A 19376-nucleotide genomic window follows, 5' to 3' on the forward strand; every position below is an offset into this window, starting at 1 on the left:
GCCAGGAGCAGTGCCTGGTTCACACAGAGCGTTCCATAATTATTTCTACAATGAATGAGTGATGAAGCAAATGAATGAATGGATTCAAAGATGGGCGAGACAGATGACTCAGACTTCGTTTCAGGTCATTTCCATCTGGCTAACTACCAAACCAACAGACTAGCCCTGTGAAGGATACACCCAATGTCAGATTCATTCTCTCATTCCCACAGGGGAACCCTCAAGTTCTCGGCAAGGCCTGTGCAGAGTGAGTTTGACAGTCAGAGGCAGTTTGTCCCCCTAGGCTGGGGCCACGCCAGCCTTCAGGGTCCCCCTGTTACCGTAGAAGGGTTTCTTACTCCATAGTTGGAGACTTGTGTGTCTCTCTCCTATTTGTGATGGGGCCAGGGCTATCGCATCCTGTGTAAAGTGATGGATTCTTAGAAAACTGCTCCTAGCAATAGAGATGAGCCTCGAGAACATTATGTTCTCTGTAAAAGTAAAAGCAAGCTGGGAGCTTTTACAGTACAGAAATCAGCCAATGCTACAAGTCAGGTTTTGATTTGTTTTTACCAGGGAGCCGTTTCCCCACACAGCAGGGTATCAGTTCCATCTTTCCCTGCAGGACCCTCTTCTAGCCCCCTCCTGCTGCTGCCCTGTCCTTCACTTACCACCTGGAGGGGTCCCCTTCACCCTCTCCAGCACTGCATTCCGTTTCCTGGTCAGATGTCTCTTTCTTCCTCATTTACTCCCGATTTTGGGTGAAATCTTCCAGTAGCTTCCTTAGCAAGTGTGTACTGGAAATACATTGTGTGATCTATTAAAGAGAAAAATATTCCTGACACTTGTTACGTAAAAGGTGATAAGGAAGACTTTGTTCAAGGGGTGCTACCACAATGGGGTTTCGTAGTAGGCAAGAGACACTGGCTCAACTCTGACTATAATAAGCAAAAATGTAGATTTGTAGGCAAGGAGCAGGTGTGGAGGGCTGGTGGGTGGAAAATTACCAGGAGTCATTCTTTGCTAAGGCAGTTCTTTGCTAAAATGACCTATCTGGATTTTTGCTGAAGGTAGCCAGGGTGACAAGATGGCAAGAGTGGTCAGACTTACGGTGGGGATTTTCACTGAGTGACTCAGCCGGATTCTTCCTGAGATCAGAGTAAGTGGACCAAGAACTGAGCCCAAGGTCGGGTCCCAGTCAGAAGCCACAGGAGCCGAACTAGAGTTAAATCAAGGTAAGAGCATTGGCCAGGTCCTTTGCATGCTTTGTCCTTGCTCATAATTGACTGATAATAGCTTGACAATGAAATTCCAGGTGGAAAATAACTTTCCCTTGGCATTTTGAAGGCCTCCGGTGCTTTCCAACTTGCAATGTTGCTGCTTAGAAGTTGGTTGGAAGCCATCCTTGTTCCCAGTTATTTGCATGTGATTGTTATTTTGTCTTTCTGGAAGTGTTTAGGATCTTTTCTTTATAGTTGGTGTTATAAAAATTTTACAGTGACATGAGTTGCCTTGGAAAAAATACTTGAAAACAATTTTCAGTATTTTCCGGGGAAACATAACTGACACGTTAAATCTGAAAACTCTTGTCCCTTCATCTTGACAGTTTTTTCTTATTCTATTGATAAATTCCTCTCCTCTCCATTTTTTCAGTTATTCCTTTATGGAATTTATAATTCTTTGTGCATTTAGAGTGTACTTTTTCTCTTTTCCTTCCTATTTATACCTTTGTCTTTTGGAATCTATAAATATTTTCTAGGATATTTCATTGACTTTTTCTACTCATTAAACTTTTAAATTTGTTATACTTTTCTTATTTTTTAAGTTTATTTTAAAATTTTCTTTTTCCTTTTAATTAATAGAGATGGGGACTCACTATGTTACCCAGGCTTGTCTCGAACTCCTAGGCTCAAGCAATCCTCCTGCCTTGGCCCCTTACAGTGTTAGGATTACAGGCATGAGCCACTGTGTCCAGCCTATAATTTTAATTACTAAAAGCACTTCCTTGTTCTTTGTTATTTGTAATGGCACCCTGATTTTTTCATAGGTGCAGTACTTTGGGAGATACTACATTTTTCCCTGTTTGTTTTGAGCTCTAACTTTCACATATGATGCTTTCTCAAATGTTTGATCATTCTTTGTATATATTTAAAAGTAAATGATTGAAATCTAATTGGAGATAACAATTCTCCTTAGCGCGATTGAGCTGAGACCCGAGTTAGAGAAGCTGCAGGCCTTTACTTTGGGGCTATGTAGTTACTGCAGTAATGAGGCATTCGGTCTGCACCCTGGGGTGGTGTGGACCCAGCACAGGTGTGTCTACTTGTGCTGTGGAGGAAGCCGGGGCAGGGCTGGAAGCTCTCCCCATCCACAACGGACAGGTAACCTGTTCTCACCGCAGTCTCTCACCCCTCTCTCCCGCTGCCAGAGTCCACAGGCTTCTGGACGCATTTCTCCGGTGTGGGAGGAGGGTATGTGCTTCTGCAGTCAATGCACCCCTCTCCAGGTGTTCCGGGGTTCCCTGTGCCCAGGCTTCCGGGGCTCTGCAGGGAGACTCCGGGCTGTTCGCACATCTCATTGGCGACTCGCTCTCTGTTCTTTCCCTGCTGCCTTCCTTTCCTCTGATCATCGGATGCTCTTGTCCACTAGGATGGTCTATACACTGTTCTCTCCGTGACTATAACTTCCTGCGGTTCCCAAAGGAGCTGAGATAAATACGGGTGTTCAGCCTGCCATCTTTAACTGGACGTGTATTATCCACCACTTTTCTTGCTCTTTTTGTCTTGCATTCTGTCCCTGGTAGGAGCATCCCTAGGCCTTTGCCCAGGAAATCCCTTCTCCTGGACTCTGGTCCCATCTCTCCCCGGTGACTAGTCTTTCTTCTTTTTGGTTTTACACCTGTCTTTCTTTACTGACTCCTTCTCAGCCTACAGACATGCTGGCTCCCCCACCTCCCCTCATTCAAAGGTGATGGATTTTCCTGGACCTCTCCTGCGAGACGGACACTGAGGCTGCACAGATGACCACCGCACATGCCCGATCCCCGCCGGACGCGGAGGCAGCTGAGCACGGGCAGGGACAGGAGAACCAGGCCCCGGCTGCACAGGAGACAGTGGGCGCTGCACGCGGGGCTGCAGGAGCAGAGGCTCCCGGGCGCCACGGGTCGGGAGGCCTCCACAGGCGAGAGCCCAGGAGAGTGAGAAACGCTCTCCAGGAAGCTAAGGAGTGTCTTCTTTTTCTTTCTTTCTTTCTTTTTTTTTTTTTTTTTAGATGGAGTCTCGCTCTGTCGCCCAGGCTGGAGTGCAGTGGCGGGATCTCAGCTCACAACAACCTCTGCCTCCCGGGTTCAAACGATTCTCCTGCCTCAGCCTCCTGAGTAGCTGGGATTACAGGCTTCTGCCGCCACGCCCGGCTAGTTTTTGTATTTTTAGTGACAGGGGGTTTCACCATGTTGACCAGGCTGGTCTCGAACTCCTGACCTTGTGATCCGCCCACCTCGGCCTCCTAAAGTGCTAGGATTGGAACTTGGGCCACGGAGCCCAGGAGGAAAGAGCTTGTGTGAAGCCCTCTGAAGAAGGCCCTTCTGCCTTTGGCGGTGTCTGCCCCCACAGCTGCACTGCAATCGCTCTCTCAAATATCGCTAGCGACTTCGGAGTATCCCACAGGTGTCTCCTTTTCGAGTTCACGGCTCCCCCGGCTCCCCCGCGTCCACCAGGGCTGTCGCTGAAACTGAAGCTGCTCGGGGGGAGCTGCCTCCCCTCGGTGTTCCCGTGGCCCGCTGGCTGCCCCCTGGTCTCCACCTGTGCGTGCCCGGCTTCCAGCCAGAGCCTCCCCCTCACTCTGTGCCCTCTGTCTTGCGGTGCCCACCCACTGCCAGCCCTTCAGCAGCCCCCAAGGTAACTCTCAACCTAGCTTCCAGGGCTTCTGCCGTGTGTGTGGAGGAGACGCAATGTCCTGGATGCCCCAGGAATCTTAAACCCCAAGCGTCCCAGATCGAGTTTGTCTTCCCTGGAGCCTCTGTTTCTGCTTAACTGTTGCTGTTAGTCATAAAATCAATGGCCTCATCTCCCAACTGAAAATGCTCCACCCCGTCTTAGATTCCTCTCTTGACAGAGCAAGTCTTTCACCAAATTCCACTGATTTTACCTCAGAAATACCTCTCAAATTCATCACCTCTCCTCCACTTTGTCCCGCAGTCCATGCAGAATCTTCCTCCCTGTCCCTGGTTGCCCAGACCCTCTCCAGGCCACCACCAGCATCCTCTTTCCGAAGCTTACACGGGCCTTGTGTCTGAGTCTGTGCTGATCAGAGGCCTTCCACAGCTCCAGGGTCCAAACTGTGGAGCCTGGCAGGGCACTTCACAATCTCACCACGCCTGTTTCCAACCACCCCGGCCGCTTCACACCCACCGTGAACGGTCAATACGCTTCGAGGCTGTTCATCTATAGCGGTTCCTCCCCTTCTGTATATATGGCAGGACGGCAGGACCCCATGCCCTTGAAGTTAGGTGTGACCATGTTACTTGCTTTGACTACTAAGATGTGAGTGAAAAGGACATGTGTGGCTTCTGCAGAGAAGCTTTGAAGAGCAGCATGTGATTCCCTGGGTTCTCCCAGACCAAGGAGACAGCGATGCCATAGATGGTGGTTCCAGTGTCTAGGGACACTGATAGACACCCTAGAGCAGAGCCCACTGCCAATAAAGATGACGTGAGCATGAGAGATACTTCCACCTTGCTTCCTTAAGCCATGGTAACCTTAGGGTTGTCTGTTACTCAGCATTATCTAGCCTGCCCTGACTGAGAAGTCACTGATGTCTCAGTGTATTAGAGCTCTCCAGAGAAACAAGGCCAATTGGATATACATATATATATATCTCCATACATATATATTTCCATATATATATCTCCATATATATATATCTCCATATATATCCCATTTATATAGATATAGGAAGAAATTCATTATGAAGTATTGGCTCATGTGATTATGGACACCAAGAAGTCCCATGGCCTGCCTGCTGCAAGCTGGAGGTCCAGAAAAGCTGGGAGTCTCATTTCAGTTCGAACCTGAAGGCCTGAGAGGATCTGATGGCATACATCCCAATCCGAGACCAAAGGTGGAGAACTGGAGGGCCGTGGTCTAAGTCCTATTGTTACGGGTGGGTCTTTGTTCTTAGAGCTCCCAAGAGGGTGGCGGCTGTTCCCAAGATGGCAGCAAGCCTTTTGTTCTCTGACTTGGGGTTCTTGGCCTCACAGATTCCAAGGAATGGAACCTTGGGCCATGCGGTGAGTGTTATAACTCTATTAGAAGCCATAGGTCACAGAAGAGAACCGTGGAACCCAGTGACTAGTGTTCAGCTTGATTAGCACAAACCTGGGCACTTAGCTGCACAGGAACAATGGTGAGCCTTTAGCCCAAATGGAAGTGGCAACGGGCACCTTGCTGGATCAGAAACGCAGCAGACGCCGTGCCGGATCCGGAGGGGTGGAAGTCAATTGAGGGTCTGCGATGACAGCAAACAATAGTGGTGGGTAGTGAGCAAAAGATCAGCTTGAGCTGGAACAAACAAGGACCAGAAGAGTGTGCAGCTGGAAGATTTAATAGAGTGAAAACAGAGCTCCCATACAATGGGAGGGGACCCAAAGGGGGTTGCCCCCCACTCCCGGCTCGAATGCCTGAAGTTTCTATCCCAATCATTGTCCCTCCCCCTGTGCTCTCAGGTGACAGATGATTGGCTCTTTCTTTACCTCCTGCTTTTAGCCTAATTTGTATTTTAGTGAGCCCTCTTTACTACCTGATTGGTCAGGTGTGGGCTGAGTTACAAGCCCCGTGTTTAAAGGTAGGTGTGGTCACCTTCCCCAGCTAGGCTTAGGAATTCTTAGTCAGCCTAGGAAATCCAGCTAGTCCTGTCTCTCACTATTTGCGTCTCAAGGCCCGGAAACCAGGAGCACTGATGTCCGAGGGTAGGAGAAGAGGGATGGCCCAGCTCGAGGAAAGAAAGCCCATCTGCCCTTCCTCTCCCTTTCTGTTCTGTTCAGGCCCTCAGCAGATGGGATGATACCTGTCTGTACTAGTAGGGGCAATCCACTTTATTCTATGTACTGATTCGAATGCCAGTCTCTCAAACACCCTCACAGACACACCCAGAAATCGTGTTGTACCAGCTCTCTAGGCAGCCTGTGACTAGTCAGGCTGGCACATAAAATTAATCCCGGCACTCAGCTTTGTCCCCTCTGCCTGGAATGTCTGCTAGCCCCATCCTCACCTCATAACAAAGTCCCTCTCATTCCTCAAGCTCCCTCTCCCCTTGAGGTTTCCATAACGGCTGGATCTCCCCTCATGCTGCCCTAGCTCCTTGCCCACACTTGAAGCGTCAGTGTTCATCTTGTATCGCTTTGAGTACTTTCCTTCATGTGTCCCCTTCTCATCTGTAACTTCTGCAAGAGCGAGAGCAGCTTCTTTTTCACCATCAGCCCACAAAGAACCTGCCGAGTGCAAGAAGACCCCCCCCACCCAGTAGGCACCATGGCCTGTTTTCAAAACTTTATATTCTGTCCAATTTGACTAACCAGCTTCTCAAGCCTCCGGAAATTATTTTCAGAAATCATCAGTTAGTCTAAAACTGGCCCACCAAATGGATTGTTTCTAATTTTATTCAAAATATAAAAATTCTGCCTTTATATAATGGATCAATTAAGGGGAAATTGCATGATATACATAACAATTGTTTTCTTCACCAAGGTTTATTCTAGAAGCTTTCGAGCCTATTATAATACAAAAGCCGGCGAGCTCTGGGAGGCAGGCAAGGGAATGCATTTGATTCATGTTTGCTTCCCAGAAGCTCGCACAGTGCCCAAGCTAGAGGAGGTACTCAGCTGACATTTTCTGAATTAGATTTAATGAACAGGAAAAACGGCTTATAAAAATGAAAGTGAAGTTCCTCTTCCTTTTCCCTTCTACCTGCCTGCTTTGTCTAGTCAACTGAAGAACGACAAGGTTCATACATTTGGAAAGGAGAGTTTTTTCTCATACAGCGTTGCAGCCTGCGCGGTGGTCATTCTGACAGGCCGAGAAGGGTAGCCTCTGGCCAGAAGCCAGAACGGGCACCTAGAGAGTGAGAATAAGAAGTCAGGGATTTATGCTAAGCAGCGTGCCCAGATATGCATATTCAGTAAGCATGGGAGGAGTCATGAATATGAAAGAAGAAATGTGCGCATGTGTAGTTGAGCTTTGTGACTCTCCATAGGACCCATGTTCTTAGCATGATCCGGGGGTGGAGCTTTTGGACCTCTGACGTCAAAAGGTGAAGAGAAGACCCCTCCTCACTGTGCATCCTCCCTCGACTGGCCAGAGCCAGTCCGCCGTTGGTGGTCTGTTTTCAGGAAGAAATGCTGGTTGGTTGTGCCCAGGTGCGGTGGCTCACATCTGTAATCCCAGCACTTTGGGAGGCCGAGGTGGGCAGATCACTTGGGATCAGGAGTTTGAGACCAGCCTGGCCAATATGGTGAAACCCCGTATGTACCAAAAATACAAAAATTAGTCGGGCTTGGTGGTGTGCACCCATAATCCCAGCTACTCGGGAGGCTGAGGCAGGAGAATTGCTTGGCGCAAGGTTGCAGTGAGCCAAGATCGCACCACTGCACTCCAACCTGGATGACAAAGGAGGGAGGGCAGGGGAGGGAAGGGGAGGGGAGAGGAGGGGAGGGGCAGCCAGGAAATCAGTTATCTTTCTCTGGGGGGCCCTTGGCCAAGAGGAGGTTCCGTCCAGTTGGTTGTGGGACTTTTTATTTTATTTTATTTCTCAGTCTTATACAAAGTCTTTTTTGTTCTTTAACTTCTGAAACCAAATACAGGGAGGGTGTATCGACTTACTTGTTTTATAAAAATTGTAAACCAAAAATAAAATCCTAAGCCCTCCAACCAAATGAACGGGCCCCCTTCATTGCTCAAGAAAACCCCAGAGAAACTTGAGAAACTGAATCCCCAGTTATGACGGGAAGGGAGGTCAGACACACCCTGTTGCACCCCCTGCTTTTTGGCGTTTATGTTAAAATAGAGATTATAAGACTGGCAAAACAGACTCTTGTGCCAGTAAGATACCAAATTATAAGCAAGACCTGAAGTCATGCAAGTCAGGGATTCAGTCATGCCCGACACACCATGAAATCACGTTAGACAGGTGTCTATTAGCCCAGTATGATGTGGCTTACTTTCCATCCTGACTCAGGTGTAGTGTCACATGACAGCCGACCTGAAGGAGATCAAAACATTTTTCTCCAAAATATATTTCTTTGACACATTCTGAAATGGCTGGTTGGGTGTGGTGGCTCACACCTGTCATCCCAGCACTTTGGGAGGTGGAGGTGGGAGAATTACTGGAGCTCAGGAGTTCAAGGCTGCAGTGTCCTGTGATCATGCCAGTGCACACCAGTCTGGGTGACAGAGTGAGACCTTGTCTCGAAAGAGAGAGAGAAAAAGGAAGAGAGGGAGGGAGGAAGGGAAGAAAAGATTAAAAAAAGGCAAAAAAAAAAATTTTTTTTGGCTGGGTGCAGTGGGTCATACCTGTAATCCCAGCACTTTGGGAGGCTTCGGTGGCAAGAGTGCTTGAGGCCAGGAGTTTGAGATCAGCCTGGGCAACATAGTGAGACCTTGTCTGTAAGAATAATTTAAAAATAAAAGTAAATTTTAAAAAATAAATGAAATGGTCGCCACAAGGCCGACAGATTGAAATAGCCCTACAAAGCTATCTTTTGTGGGGAAAGTTTGCATCTGTAGAAGATCGCCCTTAATGCAGCCAGGCCTTTCCCGGATCTAGGAGAGATTAACTGAGAGCCTGACACCTTTAAGATCTGAGAGGAGATATTCACCATCTATTCTCTCCAAGGGCTGACACCTAAGAGCCTTCCTCTACATAACAAGAACTTTGGCCCCCAACCCCCTTATCTTAACTCAGCCATTCCTTTCCACTGACTTCAAGTCTTTAGTCAAAGCTTAATTCTTTCAACCAATTGCCAATCTGAAAATCTTTGAATCCACTTATGACCTATACCCCCTTGCTTCAAGAGCTCCTGTGTCTTTAGGCTGAACCAATGTGTACCTTCTATGCATGAATTTATTATTTCACCTATAATTTCTGTCTCCCTAAAATGTATGAAACCAAACTGTAACCGGACCACCTCAGGTGGACTTTCTCAGAATTGTTTCCTGGGCCATGGTCGCTGATATTAGCTCAGAATAAAACTCTTTAAAATACTTTACGGAGTTGGCTTTTTCCGTTAACAAAAGTGTATGCTGAATGCCTTTGGGAGCTGCAATTAAAGAAGAAGGAAAATGGAGAAGGAAGAGGAGAAAGGAGGGGAGGAGGAGAAGAGACATGAGGGGAGAGGGAGGAGGAGGAGAAGAAAGAGAAGGAGAAGAAGATGAAGGAGAAGGAGGAGGAGGAGAGAAAGAAGACAAGCGGAAGAAGATGAGGATGACAAATATGACACAGGAAGAAAATAAGCAAGGAAAGGGGTGCAGCAGGTCGTGCGCAATCATAATAAAAGCTGTAACTTCCTGAGCTTTGAATCCTTGGGGCACCTCTCCTTGTAATCTACGAGCCTTACATCAGCCTGGCGGTGAGTGCTTCTGCTGCACAGATGAGGAAGAGGACTCAGGATCAGACAGCTGCTCCAGGCGCTGAGGCCTGGAGTGGAGCCTCTGCCTTACCCTAGAGTGTGCCCTCTGTCTAACCCAAAGCTTCCTCCACTCTTGGGGGCTGACTTGCAATACCCAGTTCTGGCTCCTAACTGGAATTCTTGTTCTAGAGTGGATCGGCCACCCTGAAGCCTCATCCTGGGGCAAAAGTCAGTTTGTCCACTCTGCTTAGCTCTGATGTAGAAGAGAAGGCTGCTGGGACAGCCATTTTTACCTTCTATGCCTGTGACACCCTGGCTGGCCTGAAGCCCCCACCTGCCCTCCATAGCCAAGCTGCCAATGGTCCGGCCCTCGCCAGCTCCCAGCAGTCCTAGAGCCTCCCTCTCCAAGCCTTGGGTGGCCCAAGGCCTGAGGTTGTCAGCAGAATCAAAGGAGGAGCTAAACTCTCATCCCCAACTTTCATTTGTATTGGGGTATAATTCTCATGCAGGTAAATGCACAGATGTTAAATGTGCAATACAGCTCATTGGGTTTTTAATGTAAACACACACCCACATCACCACCACCCTAAACAAGGTATAGAACATTTCCATCAGCCCAGAAGGTTCCCTCTCACCCATTTCATCAATTCCTCTCCCCACACTTACCACTGATCTGATTTCTATCACCATAGTTATGTCTGTCCCAGAACTCGTATCAACGGAACCGTGGAGCATACATTGTTTTGTGCCTGCTGCTCAGCACGGTGAGACGTGTGCATCTTGGCATAGTTATGAGGAGATTCATTCATGCTGTTAATACATATGAGTAATGCGATTTTTATTGTTGGTTAGTATTCCATTGCGTGACTCTATTGTAATGTTTATTGATTCTCCCTTTTTTAAAACTTTATTTTGTTTTTCTAACGAGAATTTTTAATTTTTTTATTTTTGACATTTTGTTTTTCTAATGAGATTCTTTTTAAATTTGAAATATGCATACAAGCTGGGTGCAGTGGCTCAAGCCTGTAATCCCAGCACTCTGGGAGGCTGAGACGAGCAGATTACCTGAGGTTAGGAGTTCAAGACCAGACTGATCAACATGGAGAAACTCCATCTGTACTAAAAATACAAAATTAGCCAGGCATGGTGGTGCATGCCTGTAATCCCAGCTACTCGGGAGGCTGAGGCAGGAGAATTGCTTGAACATGGGAGGCAGAGATTGCAGTGACCTGAGATCGTGCCATTGCTCTCTAGCCTGGGCAATAAGAGCAAAACTCTGTGTCAAAAAAAGAAATTTTAAAAAAAGAAATATGCATACAAGAATGTTATGCTTTGTATATGATATATGGTATATGTGATGTACATTATGTAAATATGTATTGTACTGCATGTGTGTGTATATATGTATACACACATATATTTTTTAAAATAATGATAAAGTAAACTGCTACATTCCCATGAGCCAAGCTGAAGGCAGAGAACATTACCCATACCAGAGACGCCCCACTCAACGTGCCCTCCTCTGACAGCCTGCCACCCCATCCCCAGGGAAATACTCTGAGCTTGGTTACTTGTTTCCTTGGCTTTCTTGGAAGCCCTGTCCCACATATGTATATTCACAGACAATATAGTACTCAGTTGTGCCCATTTTTTAGCTTCGTATAAACCAGGTCACTTGTACGTATCCTCTGCAGCCAGTTCTTCCTGCCCAACATTGGTGAGATCCTTCCTGGCTCATGCCTGGAGATGTGGTTCATTTCTTTTCACTGCTACACAGTGTCCCCCGTGTGAATGTGTCTCGTGTGTCTGTCCATTCTGCTGCTGTTGTTGCTAGCAGTGCTGCTGAGAATGTTCAATGCACCTGTTAGGTCACGTGTACGGGTGTGTCTCTAATGCATATATAGAGGGTCAGAATTGCTGGGTAGCAACCTATGTGCATACGTTAGTCAGGGTTCTCCAGGAAAATAGAACCAGTGGGATGGGTCGATGGATGGATAATAGATAGACAGACTTATTATGAGGTATTCACTCACACAACTATAGAGGTTAGAAGTCCCGTGACCTCATGTCTGCACACTGGAGACCCAGTAATGCAGGTGGTATGATTCAGTTCAAGCCTGAAGGTCTGAAAACCAGGGGAGCTGATGGTGCTACCCAGTCTGAGGCCCAGAGAAGATGAGATGAGATGAGATGAGACGAGATGAGATAGATGAGATAGATGAGATGAGATGTCCCAGCTCAAGCCGGGAAGCCAGAAAAAAGAAGCAAATTCCTTCTTCCTCCACCTTTTTGTTCTATTCAGGCTTTCAAAGGATTGGGTGCTGGACTCACCCTCCCTGACACACCCAGAAATAAGGTTTATTCTGGGCACTCTGCGGTCCAGTCAAGTTGACACGCAAAATTAACCATCACTATGTATCTTTAACCTTACTAGGTGCCATGGGCTGAATCATTTCTCAAAAAATGTGGATGTTGAAGCCCTACGCCCCAGTGTGACAGGATTTGGAGATGGGACTTTGCGAGATCACTGGGTTTGGATGAGGTTATGAGGGAAGGGTTCTCGTGGTGGGATCAGTGCCTGCATAAGAAGAGACCAGAGGTTTGCTCATTGTTTCTCTCTCCCACCCACATCCCCCCTCTCCCCATGTGAGGACACAGCAAGAAGGCAGCTGTCTGCAACCTAAAAGGGAGTCCTCACAAGGAAATGACCATACTGGCACCTTGATCTTGAACTTCCAGGCTCCAGAACTGTGAGAAATAAATATCTGTTGTTTATGCCACCCCGTCTGGGGTATTTTGCTATGGCAGCCGAGCACACTAAGACACTAAGCCATGCCAAATTATCTTCTAAAGTACACATCCTCTAGAAGAATCCTTACTTTTTTAAAGAATTGTTTTTTTCTAGAAAAAGACTCCCAACTTTTCTTCAGACTCCCAACTCCCCATGCTGATTGATAATTGCTGTAGTCTAGAGGTTTCCTCCCCTACCTAATTCTCTCTCCCATTGGCCTCACTCGGTAGTCAGGCTTCCTTATTTGAGCTGCTTTCATTTCTAACTTTCCACGAGGGGCCCTGGGGGAGTCACCACTGGTGTCACTGTCAGCACAGCCTCCAAGGACAGTGCAGCAAAGCGCTACGGGTTATCCTCACAGAGGTGTTTAATTCCTCCCAGGGTCTCTAACACAGATCCTTTGTGAATCTAATAAAAGTGATAATCTCTGTCCCTGGGAAAATTTGCATATGCACACAGCTTTCATCTAATTTCAGAAGGTTCATAGCTTCCCAGCCCTTCCCTAAGTGAGTACGTCATATTAAGCCTGGAGAAGAATGCTATGTCAGCATTTGGTTCTGGCTAAAACAAAGGCTGAATTTCAAAGTAAATGATAAATAGATAGATGTTTACGTACTTTTTAAGCATCATATTTTTAACAGAAAAAGATAACGGCAAGAGAAGATGAAGTATTGTGGTTTCCCCTCCTTGAACCCCCCTTATAATTGTGACATCTCAATCCTGGTATCCAGCCCTACTTGGTCAAGGATTTAGACTGGGATAAATAAGGAAGCAGCAGGGATGGAGAAACACCTCCTCTGTCTTTCTGCTAGGGTTGGTGGTAGATGAGTGAGTGGTCAAGAAAAGGCCATTATCATAGTTCTGAACGTCCCCAGCCCTATGACCCTGAAGACCCTCCCCTTCTCCCCTACACAGGCAGCCTTGGCAGTCTGAAGCTCTCTCCTTATTTTCCGTTTGTCAACCACCAACTTGCTAGCGAACAACTTCACTTGAGTTCTTAATCCTTTGGCGTGGGTATCAGCAGATGTGACCTTGTGCAGGTGTACTTCTTTGTAAACCTCATCATTGATTGTGGACAGGGTAGTTCACTGGTAGCTGAGAGCATCTGGGAAGAAGAGATAAAGAAACAATTTTTTAGGACAGGGTCCCTTTCTTAAGGGCCTGCAGAAGGACCAAATCTCTTGTCTGAGTCCTTGCTTTGTTTCTTGTGAGTGGTGTGATCTTTGTGCAAGTTACTTAACCCAGATGTGGCATTCTCATCTACAAATTAGGAGTAATTATAACAGTAGCTGTTCAAGAGTACTGCAAAGATTGAGTAAAATCATGTGAAGCTGGAGTGCTTTGTGGACCGTACAAATGCAATTTATCTGTTCATCTGTTTACCTGCCTACCTACCTAGCAACCTATCCCTCTTTCTTGTGTATGGAAGGATGAGTGTGAGTGTGAAGGCTTGTATGAATGTATGCATGTGTCCATCCTATGCATGCATCCATGTATACATCCATCCATCCTTCTGCCTGTCGTCCTCTCCATCTCTCCACCCACCCATCCACTTAGCCTTTACATTCATCCGAAGACAGCAGCCTCTAGGCTCTGGGGGGCAATATCACTTGTCCAATGGCATAAACCTATCACTCACGGTCAGAGGAATTAGTAAAAGTAAAAACAATATGATTAATAAACTGTTTTGCAGGTATCAAGGGAAAAGGCGTCTTAATTTTTCAGCACTTGAATGCTTTCGGCTGCCCTGGGAGATCTGTCATCTTGCTGAAGCGCCACCTGTCAATGTATCTGCTCATCCACAGATCCAATCTACTGCGCCTCCTTCCTCCAGGGGCCTCGAGGGAAAAAGACCTGGAGCTGCTGTGTGACTCATGATGATTAAAGATTTCACACTCTGTTGTGGAAGGAATAGGATGTATATGTGTATGGGCTACAGCAATAATTCTGTACCTGGTGTTGAATTTGTTAGAACCACTTAGAATGAGGCCTTGGGAAAATGTTATAAAGGTGACAAATCCATGGGCATTTTAAGAATTACTACATTTTTCTGCATAGTTCCAGAATTTAAACTAAAATAAACAATAGCAACAACAAAAAAAAACACTCCGAGAGAGCCCTTATTTGGAGACAAGATTGATTCCTAGTTAACCCATCCCTTGTGAGAGTGACGTTGCTGCAGGGACCCAGGATGCTTGGGCGCTCTTCTCCTTCCCCTCTCTGTCCACAGGTCTCCCCTTACCTGGGTAATGTGAGCTTCTCTTCTGCCACACCTGGCCCCAGCACAGCCATGTGTGATGTTTGTGGAGGCAGGCGTTCTTTTCTTGCTCCTCTTCTCCTGCATTCTTTCCACAGCCCGACTCTTTTTTTTTTTTTTAGACTGAGTTTTGCTCTTGTTGCCCAGGCTGGAGTGCAGTGGCATGATCTTGGCTCACTGCAACCTCTGCCACCCTTCTCCTGCCTCAGCCCCCTGAGTAACTGGGAATATAGGCACCCGCCACCACGCCCAGCTAATTTTTTGTATTTTTAGTAGAGACAAGGTTTCACCATGTTGGCCAGGCACAGCCCAACTCTTGACTATCCCAGTGTCTGTCTGGCTGTCTTGCAGGACTCCAGGGTCCTGTGATGAGCTTTGTGCAAAGGACTTCCACAACCAAGCAGGAGCAGATGCTGCTCCTGGAAATCAGTGATTCTCAATCTTGAGTGCCAGTCAGAATTACCAGGATGTTTAAAAATGCCTGTGTGCCTAGGTTCCCCACAGACAGCTGGGGTGGCCCCTGGCAAGTTGAGAATTCCTGCCCTAAATCAAGGCTTCCCTATCTCGGCTCTCAGCTGGTTTCTGAGAACTTGAGCAAAATATCTGCCACTAGAATGGGTAATAGTCTTTTTCCTCCCTCAAATTAAGCAGAATAAAATTAAGTTAGTGGACAAAATTTTCCAAATTTAAATTTACCACTCCTAAGTTTTATTAAAATTAGGGAATCTATTATTATTATTATTTTTTTATCCGGCTAAATTTAAGATTTAGGGATCTAATTCTGATTTTATAAATTCAAATATAGCCAAAATATTATGTCTGATTTAGACCACATTGTGCATTTAAATTTTAAAAAACTTGATTGTGGTAAAAAAGACAACACAAAATATGTCATCTCAACCAATCTTTCAGTGTATAGTTTAATAGTGTTAACTATAGTCACATTGTTGTACAACAGATCTCTGGAACCTTTTTATTTTGCAAAACCAACACTATAGCTGTTGAACAACACCCCATTTTTCCCTTCTCCCAGTGCCTGACTTTCTGTCTCTATGAGTTAGACTACTTTTTAATCTTTTAAAAAAATTTTATTTTTAGAGATGGGGTCTCGCTATGTTAACCAGGCTGGTCTCAAACTTCTGGCTTCAAGTGAACCTCCTGCCTCAGCATCCCAAAGTGCTGGGGTTATAGACATGAGCCACCGTGCCTGGCCCAATTAGACTAATTTGGATAACTCATGTAAGTGGAATCGCACAATATTTGTCTTTTTCCGTTACTTACTTATTTCACTTAGTATAATGTCTTTAAAGCGTATCCATGTTGTAGCATGCGACAGGGTTTCCTTCTTTTTACAGGCTGAATAATAAATATTCTATTTATGGCTAGACCACATCTTATTTATCCACTTCTTCTTCCGTGGACACTTGGGTTGCCTCTACCTCTCTACTATTATACCTAATGCTGCAGTGAACAAGGGTATGCAAATATCCCTTCCAGATCCTGCTCTCATTTCTTTTGGGTATATACCCAGAAGTGGATTTCTGGATCATATTGTAAATCTATTCATAACCTTTTGAGGAACCTCCATACTATTTTCCATAGTGGCGGCACCATTGTACATGACCATCAACCGTATACAAGGGTTCTAATTTCTTCATATCCTCACCCACACTTTTTCCACTTTTTTGAGTGTCCATTCTAATGAGAGGTAATATCTCATCGTGGTTTAGGTTCGCATTTCCTTTTGGTGATCACTGATGTTGAGCACCTTTTCATATGCCTGTCGGCCATTTGTATGTCTTCTTTGGAAAAATGCCTATTCAAGTCCTTTGGCCACCTTTTAATCAGATTATTGGTTTTGTTGTTGTTCTGAAAAACATTTCTAGGAATGGAGATTCTATCAGCAAAGCCCAACTGCAACCTTCTAAGACCGTCATCACTGGAGCATCTGCTCGTGCTTGGTTGTGGAAGTCCTTTGCACAAAGCTCGTCATAGGACCCTGGAGTCCTGCAAGACAGCCCAGCAGACACTGGGATAGTCAAGAGTTGGGCTGTGCCTGGCCAACATGGTGAAACCTTGTCTCTACTGAAAATACAAAAAAATTAGCTGGGCGTGGTGGCAGGCGCCTATAATCCCAGCTACTCGGGGTGGCTGAGGCAGGAGAATCACTTGATCCCAGGAGGCAGAGGTTGCAGTGAGCTGAGATCGCGCCACTGAACTGCAGCCTGGGCAACAAGAGTGAAACTCCATCTCAAAACACAGCGCACATGCACACACACGTGTGCACACACACAGATACACATAGACACACACACATGCAAATAGACACATAAACACATGCACACACATGCACACTACACCTTTGACAACTTGTTCCAGTGTTAAGTCATTATCTTAGTCCATTTGCTATAACAAAATACCATAAACTCAGTGGCTTATAAAGAGCAGAAATGTATTTCTCCCCGTTCTGAAGGTTGGGACGTCCAAGATCAAGGCACAGCAGGTTTGGTGTCTGGTGAGGGCCCATCGTCTGGTCCACAGACGGCACTTTCTCACTGGGTCTTCGCATAGGGGAAGGAACTAGCCAGCTCTCTATACTCCTGCTGCCTTTTTGCTTGACCCAAAGTGGAAAACCCAGAAGACATCCCAAAGGATCCACTGTGTCCTCAGTGTGCTGCCTGCACAGTTGTGCATATACAGCCTGCTTTCTTCAGGGATGCAGAGGACCGGCCTTACCTCCATGCCCACCAGCTCTATTGGGCCCAGTCTGTGTATCAAACCAAAGCTCAAGAAATGCTTGCTGGTGATGATGACATCAGGAGAGCAAATGGGCTGTTTTCTGGATTTTTCCAAATGAGCCACCATTTTAATCAGGGCCTCACTACTTGCCCAGTTTAGAATTTTTCTAAAAGGAGTTTTGTCCTCAACATGGAAACTCAGAAAGTTGGGGCTTTTGAATTAAAAAGAAAAAAAAAAATCAAGAAAGAAAGGATCATGTTTTTTTTGCAATAGATCATCCAGACACTGTTACATTTTCACTATGGTGTACCAGAAAAGGTTTTTTTTTTCTCTTTTTTAAGTTAAAATAAACTCACCACGGCCTTATAATCTATTTATAAGGTCCTCCCAGTCTGCCTGATTGTCACTTCCCATTATTATAAAGTCATCTTTGGTCCCAGTTTGTATAATACAGAGAATTGCTCACCTGCAGTTATTTGGTTCTGGACATTGTCCCCTCGGTGCGAGGCGGCTTTTATGACACTAAGGCTCATGCAGACTGAATGCAGTCTTGCAACGGGCACAGGATTTAAATAGAACACAGGACTGAGAGAGGGCGGTGGGGCGGGCTTTCCTTTGTTCTAGGAGCTTGGGGGGAATGAGAAGCCCCCTCCTGCCCTGCAGGCCTTGCGGCAGGCTTTCTCCCTCTCCGCCCAGTCCGTGGGCTTCCTTTTCTTTTCCCTCCTGCCCAGTGTGATCAGGCCATTCCTGGTGTGATTTCCAAGGACTTCAAGGGCAGCCCTGGCCCGTTTCCCCAGTAACAGAGACTGGCCTTGGGAGAAGAGGAATGGCTTCTCCCCGTGATCTCTGCAGCCCTCCCTTCAGTGCCTGGAGCCAGGCGCCCAAGCCCAGCGCTGCCAAGTTTCCTCCACATCACACGTGGTCTCAACTTCCCAGGCTCCTCGACCTGGTGATTATTAAGGAGCTGAGTCACCAGGGCCCTTGTGGCCGGTGTCTCCATCACTGATCACTGGCCTTCCCGTGTCGGTCTCATTCATATTTTCTCTCTTCTTCATCTCCTGGGAGTCCTAGCTGCTTCTGAGATTTCATGGAAAGGGTTATATTGACAATTTGCATTTAGAAATACTATTTTTCTCCTTTTAAGAATAGTTTGTTCTTTCTTTCTTTCTCTTTCTTTCTTTCTCTCTCTCTCTCTTTCTTTCTTTCTTTCTTTCTTTCTTTCTCTCTTCTCTTTTTCTTTTTTTTTTTCCCTCTTTCTTCCTTTTCTTTTTTTTCTTTTTTGAGACAGAGTCTCACTCTGTCACCCAGGCTGGAGTGCAGCAGCATGATCTTGGCTCACTGCAAGCTCTGCCTCCCTGGCTCAAGCAATTCTCCTGCCTCAATAGCCCTCCCCCCAATCCCACCCCCCAGTAGCTGGGACTATAGGTGAGTGCTACCGTGCCCGGTTAATTTTTGTGTTTTTGGTAAAGATGGGGTTTCACCATGTTGCCCAGGCTAGAAAAAGAGTATTTTCTATTGTCTTCACAAAAATAATGACTGTGAGGCTTAAGAAAAAACGGGGGCTTTTATGCCTGTTTCAGAGTCAGGGGAACCTAAAACCAGCTAGAAGGCAAAATGTTGAAGTCCACACAATGGAACAAAGAGGGTCTTGGCTCTTTCCTCTAAACCAGGGATTCCCAGCTGTAAGTGTGCAGACCCCAGGAAGCCACAGATTGCAAAGTGGCTTCAAATTAGTTAGTGCACCAGGCCCTGTGCAGATGGAAGGGAGGGTGCCTGCAGGCAGGCACTGCTGTTTCATTAACATAAGGTGAATTCTTTCTGAACAGTAGCTTTGGATGTTATGTATTTTCTCAATTGGCAGATACTAAAAGAACACTTCTCGACTAGGGCATGTCCACATGCTTGTTTCCCTGTCATTCCAAAGGGCTCCTCATGAGAGGCTGCAAATTCCAGGGAAGGGCCAGAGGCACAGCATCGCCATTTCGCAGAGT

At 46.3% G+C, this 19376-nt stretch overlaps 2 long non-coding RNA genes across 2 annotated transcripts; one reads left to right on the forward strand and one right to left on the reverse strand.

The window, feature by feature from the left end:
* The first annotated feature begins 1065 nt into the window (after positions 1 to 1065).
* On the forward strand, positions 1066 to 4700 carry LOC140710416 (uncharacterized). Its single transcript, XR_012091381.1, has 2 exons — positions 1066 to 1214; positions 2906 to 4700. It is a non-coding gene; the product is annotated as an uncharacterized lncRNA (long non-coding RNA).
* A 200-nt stretch (positions 4701 to 4900) lies between these two features.
* LOC119619365 (uncharacterized) lies at positions 4901 to 18231 on the reverse strand. The gene is made up of 4 exons (XR_005235796.2): positions 17852 to 18231; positions 10265 to 13494; positions 8544 to 8634; positions 4901 to 7088 (listed from the first exon to the last, which is right to left on the reverse strand). It is a non-coding gene; the product is annotated as an uncharacterized lncRNA (long non-coding RNA).
* Between the last annotated feature and the right edge of the window lie 1145 nt (positions 18232 to 19376).

The sequence above is a fragment of the Chlorocebus sabaeus genome, chromosome 26 (assembly GCF_047675955.1).
Source record: "Chlorocebus sabaeus isolate Y175 chromosome 26, mChlSab1.0.hap1, whole genome shotgun sequence".
In the NCBI taxonomy this organism is placed as follows: domain Eukaryota; kingdom Metazoa; phylum Chordata; class Mammalia; order Primates; family Cercopithecidae; genus Chlorocebus; species Chlorocebus sabaeus.